The sequence below is a fragment of the Meleagris gallopavo genome, chromosome 7, assembly GCF_000146605.3.
Source record: "Meleagris gallopavo isolate NT-WF06-2002-E0010 breed Aviagen turkey brand Nicholas breeding stock chromosome 7, Turkey_5.1, whole genome shotgun sequence".
Lineage (NCBI taxonomy): Eukaryota > Metazoa > Chordata > Aves > Galliformes > Phasianidae > Meleagris > Meleagris gallopavo.
Genome location: NC_015017.2, coordinates 79,938 through 91,620, shown reverse-complemented (window position 1 = coordinate 91,620; position 11,683 = coordinate 79,938).

The following is an 11,683-nucleotide window of genomic DNA, read 5'->3' as shown; positions in this document are numbered from 1 at the left end:
CTGTTTGCGAGCGACTCCTGCTCCCACCATCCTTGCAATTGAGCAAAGGACTTAAAATATGCAAGGAAAAAGGCATTGAGACACAGAATTGCCTTTCGCCTTCGTATTTGGCACATTTTCGAGATGATAAAAGCTTTCGTGCCACTGTGGGGGTTTTTGTTTTGTTTTGTTTTGTTCTAAGACAGCGGGGTGGGAAAAATTAGCACCCAAGCTGTAAAAGGTCACTGTGCTAGAGGGAAGGGGGGGGGGCTGACCTGGCAGCGCAAGACTTCACAATAAGTGAGTAAACAACATATGCTTTGCAAACTCAGGGCTGGAAATTTTTTGGGCTGCTTTTTGCAGTTCTCTTTTTTTGTTGCTGATTTGTTCTTAAAGGCAACTCACAGAACAGTCAGTGAAAACAAAAACTTGAATATCCTGCCCATCTGGTGATGCGGGTGGATATTTTCTGCTACACACAAAACATCCAATGCAGTGGGAGGAAGGGGATCCTCCTTTACCCTCAGCTTGAGTAGTGTCCTTGGTTCATAGATTGCAAAGAGTTGGTTTTTTTTGTTTTTTTTTATAGCAGTTGTTGCAACACTCGTTTTTCTCCTGGCACAAGCAATGGCACCTCATGCGCTGTTTCTGCTGGAGCTGGGGCTTTCGTGGCCCACGTGCATGTATGATGAAAGTGAGGTGAGCCATAGGGCCTGGCTCCAACCCTTTGTCTAACCCAAGCAAGTCCTTAGTGAGCATATTCAAACTCCCTCCTCCTCCCATCCACTTGTAGGCTTGTCTGCCCAGAAAGCTTTCCTTGCAGATCTTGTACAAGGAGTCCCCTGGTCCCCTTCCCCAATATTTATGCCAAGTAGTGCATGCTCTAATTGGAGCTATGAACTGCACTAGCTCCTTTTAGTCAACACAGCTATGCCATTAAATGTTTGGGGATGGTTGGAGTGTTGTGGAGAGATGCAGGGCAACATTAGCACTGCAGCACCTAAGCAGGACAGCATTTGTTGATATAGGTGGTACCTTTCTTGGACAACAAGGAGGTTGCTGTTGGTACTTCTTATTTCATAACAGCACCAAATTGTATAGGAGAAGAATGGAAGCACAACAGATTAACTTGCTTTCCCATAAGTCTTGCTGAGTCAGCTGAGACCCCATGACCCTAGCAGGGGGCTCTGGCTGTATGATCCATACTTGTATTGCAAAATGGGCCAACATCATGCCATTCATCTGTGCAGTGGAATCACCTGTCATGGGGATGAAACCCTCTTTTACTGTGGGTAAAGAGAAACTACTGAATGTGCAATTGTGAGGGATGCTGCTACCCAGCCATGCAGAGCTGTTTCAGCCTATGCTTCCCTAAGCTTGACTGCAATCTCTTGATGGAGGAGGCAGGATTAGGGACTGCCATGGGCTCCTTGTGATGGTTCCTAGGTTTCTCCGCCCCTAGCTGCAGTACCTGAGTCACAGCTTGGTATGCTGATTGCACTCCTCACCAATGGCAGCCAACGCAGGGTACTGGTAATACTGGGAGCACTGGGGCTCTGCTTCAGGGTGGTTGCTCTTCTCTGTTCCCTGGCTGTGGTGTTCCTAGAGCTGGCTCTCTTCCTGTGACAGCTGGAGTCAGCCCACCCCCATGAAGATATCAACTGCCTTCAGTCTTTGCGGTCTGTAGGTTTGTTACTGAGGTTGCAGAGACCTCTCCCAGCTTACAGAAAATAGCTCAGCTCCTCACCCAAGCATCCCTGAGATGGGTTGTGAGTGGGACAGCTACTGTGGGTTTCCTCGGTAGTCTTAGGCAGAGTGCATGACCAGCCCAGCCCTCAGGGGATCTGAGGTGTTCAAGCTACAGTGACCCTTCTTTTTTTTACCCAAGAAAGGATAGGACAGAATCTGAATGTGCCTGGCAGAGCACTGCATTAGTGACCTCCTTTTTTGTATGCTCCAGCAAAAGTAGCAAATTCTTTCCTTGTATGGTATGATTTCTCCCTCTAGATGCACTTTTTTACTAGCAGATCTTTGCATTTCCTGGAGTTTATGAAGCCTCCTGTGTACCCAATAGGTGTGTCTTCTGTTCTTTATCTATAGTGCAAGTGCATGTGAAGCCAACTCAAAATGAGTTCCTTGCAGATGTAGCAGGAGGAGTAGTGGGGAACCCAATGAAATACAGATGTGTGTAATACTGAGCTGCCAGATTGTTTTGGAAGCTGGTGAGATTGGCACCACCACCTCCTGTTTTCATCTGCATATTGCACAAGAGAGGGGAGAGGTGAATTACCTGACCATAGTTTGCTATTGAGCACAAAGTGGCATTCCCTGCCCCAAAGCATGGATTTCACCAGAGTTTTTTGCAGCATTCTTTATTTGTTGCGTTTTCTGCCCTTGATTGCTGTCCTGCTGAGACGTGTCACCTTGCCTTGTCCTGCATTTTTCCACGTTGCCCAAGGAGATGAAGAACAAGCCAGACTCATAGGGATTCCTTCTCTGAGAGATGACATCCTTCCTGCTCCTGCTCCTGACCTCCTGACCTTTAACCAGTTTCTAATCCCAGGAGGTCTCTACCTCATCCTGCAGAAGCTCAGTTTCTTGAAAAGCTTTTGGGCATTCTTCAAGAGCTTAAGAGCTCTTGAACAGCTGCATGCTGTTTGGAAATCCACATAAAGCCATGTTAATTGGATCTCTGTTATCTCTGTGCTTACTTTTTCTTGCAAGGGAAAAATCATGCCAGCTTGTTGCAAGGTATGAATGTGGTACTTGGCTTTGTGCATTCATTTTGACAAATAGACCAAGCCAGCCATTTTCTTTCTGAAGGATGGCATTTCCTCTGGGCAGTGGGTGAGCTGAGTTTCAGGGTGGAAGCAGACCTGCAGCTGGGATCTGAGCAGTGGGCATCTGGCCTGTAGCACTATATCTAGCCTGCAAACCCCAGCTCCTCTGGTTCCTTGGGGAAAAAAATAATGGAAATTGTTGAAATGTGTTTCAGTTTCCAAGCACTAAGTTACGTAACAAGGTTAGACATGTGGTTAAAAAAAAACAACAAAAAACTAAATATTTGAGAGTGGTAAGATATACAGCCAAAAGAAAAATGCATTAGATGCTAAAGTGTTTCTAAACCCATGCAACATAAATGGATGTCTTCAGCTCGCATAGGGCCAGTCCCTCACTGTTGCCTGAGGTGCAGGTGCAACAGGTGACTTCTCAGCCTTGTCCAGAAGCCCCAGTGGGTGGGGGACCTGCAGCAACACGAATTGAGTCCAGTGTTGAGACTGACGCTCCCAATTGAGCTCTGTCAAAGTCAGACAGTGGGGCGAGGATTTGTGCAGTAGCTTTTTTTTTCCTTAACAAAGTAGTTTGCTTACTTATGGAGAAGTTGTTAAATAGCACAGACAAAACACAGAGCTTTGCCAGAAGTGTCATTAAGATTTAGACCTTTGCATCCAAACACTCTGGGATTTTTCAGATCACTTGGTTTCACTTGCATAAAAATATAATCTAAGGGTTTTCTCTGCTTTAATGATCAATGTTTGGTGCCAGCAGCAGAGTGCCTCTGCTCTGGGGTGGTGTCAGTTGTTACCCCACTTGAACTTGCTGTGTGTAGCATGGGAAATGCTCCTGTGGCTGTGCAGGTCTGTGTGCGTCAGATCTGGCTAGCTTGTCCCTGTGCAGTTGTGGGGCTGCTTCTGTCCCCCTGGTGTCACGTAGTGGTTTGCTCTGCTGCCATGGGCAGCGCGGTCCAGACCTCCTATCAACTTTAGCAAAATGAGGGTTTCTATGTTTTAATCTAATACTGGCTCTCTTTGCAATTCAGCAAGGCATGGCTGGGAGACAAGAAGTCAGACAAGACATCCTGGAGGGCTGTTATCACCACTGGGAAACTCAGATGTTCAGCAGTTACAGGGACCTGGGGGGGCCCAATGATGTCCAGGAGGCTGCAGGCGACAGCATGGGTGCAACCAGCATTAGGAAGCCATGGTACACTTGGTGATGCTTAGGATGCAGTTTACTCTGTGTTGAAGACCTCTGAAGGGATCAGGAGAGCAAGTTTGTTCTCTTCTGTCCTCCCAGTTGGTGACTGGGATCTGCATAAAAGAGGATGGCGGACACGCTGAATGAATGGCTTTGTGAATGGTGTTGGACTCGGCTTTGGGTACTATGGCTTGGGATGCAGCCTTGAGACAGGGGAATGCTGACGGCAGACAGGAGCCGACTGACTAAAAGTCAGTGGGCTGGTTAGCAGGGCTTTAAACTACATATGATGGAGGAAGGGGGTGTATTGGGTGACAGAGAAGTGTCTGGGTTAGGGAGGGCTCCTCTGAGGCCAAATAGTTAAGCTGAAGTACCTCTGTACCAATGCATGCAGCATGGGAAATAAACTGGAGGAGTTGTGGCACAACTGGGAAAGTATGACCTAATTGCTATCACAGAAAGATGGTGGGATGAATTCCATGATTGGAATACCCTGATTGAGGACTACAGACTTTTCAGAAGGGATAGACAGAGTAGGAGGGGTGGTGGAGTTGCTCTCTATGTTAGGAAGTGGATAGATTAAGAGTCACTATCAGGTTGAGAGCTTGTGGGTAAAAATCAAGGATAGGTCCAGCAAAGGGCACCTAGTGGTTGGGGTCTGCTACAGGCCACCTGATCAGGAGGAAGTTGTTGACGAGACCTGCTTGCTTCAGCTGCAGGAGGTGTCGTGCTCACAGGCTCTTGTCCTGATGGGGGATTTCAACCACCAGGATACCTGCTGGGAGAGCAGCACAGCGGGTGGCAGACAATCCAGGAGATTCCTGGAGTCTGTCAAGGACAACTTCCTGGTCCAGATAATAGATGGACCAACCGAAGTGAAGCCTTACTGGAGTTGGTACTCACCAATGCAGAGAAGAATGTTAGAGAGGTTAAGATTGGAGGCAGCCTGGGCTGTAGTGACCATGCCTTGGTGGAGTTTGTGATCTTGAAGAATGCAAGTCTGGCAAAAAGCAGTTAGGACCCTGTGCTTTAGGAGAGCAAACTTCCAGCTGGGAAACTATCCTTAAGGGCATGGGCACAAAACAAAACTGGCAGCTCTTTAAGGACACCCTTATGAGAGCACAACAGCTCTCCATCCCCCAGAAGAAGAAGTCGAGCAGGAGAGGCGGGCAACTGTCGTGGCTGTACAAGGACCTGCAGCTCAAACTGAGAGAAAAGAGGGAAATGTACAGAAATGGAAGCAGGGTTGTGTGTCCTTGGAGGAATACAGGGCTGTTATCCGTGTGTGTAGAGATAGAATTAGGAAAGACAAGGCGCAGATGGAGCTGAACTTGGTGAGGGATGTGAAAGATAACAAGAAGGGGTTCTACAGGTACCTAGGCAGGAGGAGACAGGCCAAGGAGAGAGAGTGTTTCCCCCTCTGGTGAAAGGTTATGGGGAGCTGGCTTCCTCAGACATAGAAAAAGCTGAGGTACTCAGTGAGTGCTTTGCCTCAGTCTTCATAGGTGATCAGGCTTCCTGTATCTCCAGGACTGTGAGCCTCTAGGTGAGGGTGTGGGGAATGGTTTCTGTCCCACTGTAACAGTAGAACAAGGCCAAGTCCTCCTCATGAAATTGAACATGTATAAGTCAAAGGGGCCGGATGATATCCATCCCAGGGTTCTGAAGGAGATGGCTAATGTGGTTGTCAAGCTGCTCTCCATCATATTTGAAAAGCCATGGCTGTCTGGTGAAGTCCCTGGTGACTGGAAAAAGGGAAACTTTACTCCCATTTTTAAGAAAGAGAGAAAGGAAGACCTGGGGAACTACAAGCCTCACCTCTGTGCCTGGGAAAATCATGGAGCAGATCCTCCTAGAAGCTTTGTTAAGGCACATATGAGACAAAGAGATGATCTGAGACAGACAGCATGGCTTCACCAAGGGCAGATCTTGCCTAACCAATCTGGTGGCCTTCTATGATGGAGTGACAGCATCAGTGCACAGGGGAAGAGTGGTGGATGTCATCTACCTGGACTTCTGCAAAGCCTTTGACATGGACCCACACCACATCCTTCTCTCTAAATTGGAGAGGTGTGGATTTGAAGGATGGACTGTTTGATGGATTAGGAATTGGCTGGCTGGACGCAGCCAAAGGGCTGTGATCAATGGTTCTGTGTCAGGGTGGAGGCCAGCCACAAGCGGTGTTCCTCAGGGGTTGGTCTTGGGACTGGTGCTCTTCAACATCTTCATCAGTGACATAGATGATGGCATCGAGTGCATCCTCAGCAAGTTTGCAGATGGCACCAAGCTGGGTGGTGCAGTCAATTCACTCAAAGGAAGGGAAGGCTCTCCCAGCGGGTTGGCTGCTCAGACCCAGCACATCCCAACAGGGTCCACCTTCTGTAGCTTCTGGCCTCACCTTTTCCTATTTTGTCATTGATTTGTGATATCCAGGGGAGGACATTACGTGCTCTCAGGCACAGAGACTGCTGGATTTGCTGATTGATAGTCTGGCTTCCTTCTTTGGGAGTTAGGCTTCAAGCATTTGGCAAAAAGTCGTGTGGAATGCCTGTGCCAAACTCTACAATGCTATAGCTGAAAGGGGAGGAACTGTGGTCTGACATTGCTGAGCTCCCAAATGACTGCTCTGGGGGTTCATCTCACTCAAGTGTGATGCATTTCTTTCTCTTCATTAGTGGCAAGGAAACTCAGTTCTTGCACTGACAGTGAAGCCATGGCCCAGAGATGCAGCTGGCAGCTCAGCTCTGGAAAGTGGTGTTGGTATAGTGGGACAACAAGATGTGCCTGTGCTTACAGCTATTTTGGATATGTTTAATCTGAGTGTGTTTACAGCTGTCCTGGATATGTTTAAATCACTGATCACCAATGCAAAGGTTAATCTAAACACCTTCCACTTCACTAAGTTAAACAACCACTGCCTGACTCTTTAACTCATCTGTTGGCTGCATGGGAGCCAGGTGGTATTACTATGGGAGAAGTGGTTAACTGCTGCAGAGCTGCTGATGTTGAGAATGTCCTCTGTCTAAAGCACAGCAAGTGATGACTGAAGGTGCCCTCTGCAACGCTGGGCAGAGCACTGGGGAGCTCTGGTTAGAAATTCTTCCTGCAATTCTTCATATTTGGCCTTGTCTTTACAACCTTGAAGAACGTACCAACAACAATCTCTTGTCATCCTGCTGTTCTCTCCTTCTCTATGTTGTTGAAGATTGTGATGTCCATCTCAGATCCCTGTGGGTCTGCCCTATGAAATCTGTTGCTTACACTCTATTTGCTGTCTTTGCAATGAGCAATTACACCCGCAAAGGCCTTTTCCCTTATCCTGCTGCAACTTGGCACCCTTAGACCAGTTGGTGGGTGCAAGGTGCTGCAAGTATACTGCCATGGAGCTGACAGGCTGTGCTGATTCATGCTCTGCCCTTGGAAACTCATGTTAAAAATTGCATAGAATGAAGAGTTACTGTGCGTTGACATCTGCAGGGGTGTAAAATCCATAACCCACAAAAAAAGGTGGTAGGAATACAGGCACACACATGTTAAGAAGTAGGAGCTTGGTTTTATGCTGTCCCTTGCACAGCACAGCCACTTTGCACAGTGCTGGCTTCTTTACTGCAAACTGCCTTTGGATTTTCCACAAGTCTGTCTTTACAGTCAACACCAGTTTCACAAAAAAACCCACACTTGATATCTCAATAGCATGGACATGTCAGCCAGTGAGCTTCAGAAGTGGGGCACACATACTGAATAACTGAGATATCAATGATTTTTAGGAGAGTTAAATTAACATGCTCTATAGTGGCCTCTGCTCAGAAATACAGGTGATCCTAACATTTCTGTGTGCTCTCCTTTTCCTTCTAAAGTTGACTAGTGAGCATGCTGCAGCTGGGGCAGAAGCAGGCAGGAAAATGCGGTGGGATGTTGTCACACAGTGTGACCACTACAGCCTGTGGGTGAGGATGAGAGCTCTGGAAGCAGGTCTGGATTGAAAGGCATGCTGGGCATGAGGTGCAGCTCCAACGTGGTGGGTGCGGAATGGGCATTATCTGCCCACCAGGAGTGACGTACTGTGATAGCAGGACACTGTATGCCCCAAGAGCTGTTGGGATGCCAAAGTGTGTATCCTTCCCCTTGGATTCCTCTCTGGAGGTCAGAACTTGCAGGCAAGCAGACATTAGCACTTAGTGCAGAGGGAGACGTTAAAAAGTAGCCAGAGATTTCAGCCTTTTACAGAGCTTGTGATCAGACACAAAGAGTGAGGGAAGATTTCAAAGAGCAATTCCCCAAAATCACAGGCACAAACACTTTTGGGAAGAGCCGGTCATTTCTGAAATGCATGGCTCTGGCAAGCTCACAGTCATGTCAGATCTTGAAATGCCACATACCATAGGGACCTTGAAAGCTCACAGGCCTCACCAGTGGCATCACCCTGGCTGGCAAACTGGCCACAGTCAGAGCAGGATAGTGGACAGCAGAATCAGCCCATAAAGAAGTCCTGCACTGGGCAGCTTTATGCCAAGTGAGACTCGAAATTTATCCTGAGACATCAAGACCCCAAGCATGCAAACTGAGCTGACCTGGGCTGGAAAATCCTTTTAGAGTATGCAAACACTAATGCTGTTTCTGGCTTATGACATTTGTGAAGTGCTACACACAGTTTTACAAGCAATAGCCTAATCTTCCCAGTGCCCCAAGAGTTTGACAAAAGCTTGTTAAAAATCCATTTCTTTATTAAAGCAAGCTTACAAATAACAAATGAAGCAGAGGGGAAAAAAAAAGGTTTAAACAGAAGATTTGAATAAAAACTAGGAAGAAAAGGAAGAAATGATTCAGAAAAATGTGATGGTTCCTAAACACCAGCAACAGTTTTACATCAGCACAGCTCTGCAAGGCCAGTGCTTTGCAGGGAAGGCATGTTTTTCATCCTAGCAATAAGCAGGGGACTGAGTTACAGCAGTTGGGTTGGACCACTCCTTGAGCAGGGTAAGAGCCTGGGGAGGACTCCATGCCTCCACCCCATACTTGTCTCTGTACCAGTCCAGAGGGGAGAAACGGAGTCTTACTGCTGATCCTGGAAAAAAATAAATAAAAATCCTCAAATAGGAGCTAGTGTTAAATTTCTTCAGCTGAAAATAAAATACAGTAAGAAAGGTGAAGGTTTCTTGGAGGTGAAGGTTCCCCAACCAAGAACTGCCTGCCTACAGCCTGCAGGTGATGCTGCTCCCAGGCAGTGCAGGGAAGACGAGGACATCTTCTGAAGGAGGATGTACAAAAATAGGTTGTTGTTTCCAGTCCAGCCTTTTGTGCTGGTCCGCTTCATCCTCCCTATAAATCTGCGCACAAGTCCTTACCCTGCTAGGAGCAAATGGGGTGAGGGAACAAGCCAAGCGCAAGCAGAGCAGCTGCTTGGTGCTGTGTGTGTGTGCATGGAACAACTAGGGAGGAAGCTCGATGCAGTGCAGTAACAACACCTTAGTGCTCTAGAGAAATGGATGAGAAATCAGAGTAAGAACTTAGTGTGAGGTCTTAATAGTACTGAGGTGTTTGATACAGCAGTACAAATCATTTTTATCTGAAAGATGTATATAAAACACTTCTCTGATAGCTAGGTGGACATGCTTCTCCCTGACACAAGGCATGTAGCTCATGGCCAAGGTGCACACTGCAGTAAGATTACTGTCAACTTTCCTTTGCTATTCCTTATGAGCACTTGTCAGCTTGTCAGATGAGTAGACAAAGTATAAAATGACAGGGCTCAAAAACCATAGAAAACCACAGTTACAAGCATATGGTATTATCAAATTCTGTTCTTCAAATATTTGCTCTTTTTTGATCCTCACTACCTTAATGAACAGTTTATTGTTCTGGTGGCTGGGTATTGCTGGCAGGGTACTCTGTGGGCACTCTCATGCAGTTGGAAGATGTATGTGAGGAGTGGTGGTTCCAGGAGGGCCTCTCACCCCAAAGCATTTTGGTTTCAGGTACTGGCTATTGCATTTTTGGATACTCTCTCCTTTGCTGTAACATTCTGTGGCTCCTGGGTTTTGCTTATGTCTTCACGTCAACAGCAGCTCAGATTTCACTTTGGGTGAGGAAACTATTTCCTGTGGTCAGCACAGCATCTGTGGTGGCTGTATTTGCAGGACAGCTCTGCTGTGGAGAGCAGGCAGGCTGCAAAGCTCTGCAACCACCTCTCCACTCTATCTGTCTAGTACTTTCTGAGGTTTGGGTCTATTTGACCCTTTTTAGAGAGTCCTGGTGCTGGTGCACGTGATGGACACGTGTCCCTCTGCTCGCCTGGTAGAAGCGTCTTCTGAATATATTTCCATCATATATTCTGCATTTCACTGAATTCACACCTAACATCTTTTCTCTAGAAATACTGGCATGCAGAACAGCCATTACTTTTCTACAGTGTTGAGGATAGTACTGGCCTTTGGGGCTAAGAAACAGCAAAATTTGTAAGAGTGAGGCCAAAGTAGATGTGGAGCTGCACCAATACTTTCTGTTGTGTCCTGTTGGGCTTGTTTTGAGATCTGCAAATGGTGACAGCAAAACAGAAGTCACAGCTCAGAAAGCTCACTTCCCCAGATGAAGATATGCTTCCCTTACAAGCCTGCTTTTGCAGGCAGACTGTGCAAGAACCCATTTTTGACATAATTATTTAAACCTTTTCCAATTCCATTCAGGTTGAACACATGAGCAATAATTTGCATAGCAAGCCATGAAATGCTCACTAGAAGCGCAGATAAAATTCGCTGCTGCCTGTGTGGAGGTACTTTGACAGAAAACACTTTGCCCTATGCGGCTGGATCCACTTATCTGCTTCTGAGGTGGTTTTGAAAACAAAGAGGTTCAGTCCTCCTGATGCTGCTGACTGTGCAGTCAGTCACAGGTCCAGGACTAAGGTAGGAGGGTATGAGCGGTTTGCAGCCTTTCTTTCCTTTTTTGATGTAGAATTGGTATTTCTGTGGCTCTCAACAAAAAAAGTGACCTCTCAACAAAAAAAGTACTGAAAAATAAAATTGAGGCTTTCAGAGGCATTATGGTATAAAAGGTAAAGGAAGCCATGATCTCCTACTGGCCTACAAATGCTTGGAAACTGAGAAAGGCTCAGCAGGTCTCTTGGCACTTCTGTTAACTGCAGGGGCCAGGCATCCGATGCAGAATAAGCAGGGTCTCTGTAGGATTATTGCAGTATTAAACTGTGAAGTCATTTTCCACCTGCTAAAAGCACCTTCCTGACTCCGAGGTGTGATTTGTTTCTCGCTTTCCTCTGAAGACTGCTTGCAGCCATTTCATTTGCAGCTGCCCCCGCACTTGGGCTCCCATTGGCTTCTTTGTCCGCTGCTTGGATGTGGTGCTCAGAGCCATGATCTAGCAGAGGGCTGTTAGGGCGGTACTGTCAGGTCGTGGTCGGACCCGATGATTTTTAAAGTCTTTTCTAACCTGAGCGATTCTATGATTCTAAGCTTCCTCCTGCCGCCCGTCTGGGATTTCTGCCGGGCAGCAGGGAAGGGAAATAGAACAGATGGTGGCTGCGCCAGCGGATCAGGCAGGCGGACGCTTACCTTAGCAAAGCGGCCAGGCACGCCACGCTCTGCCCTGCCCTGCCCAAGCTCCCACTGGAAGATGACTTCTCAGTTTCACGCGTCAGCCGGCCCAGGCCCGGCGCGGTGCCAACACACACAAGTCCTGCGGCAACACCAGGCCCGCACCCCCTTCGCGCCGC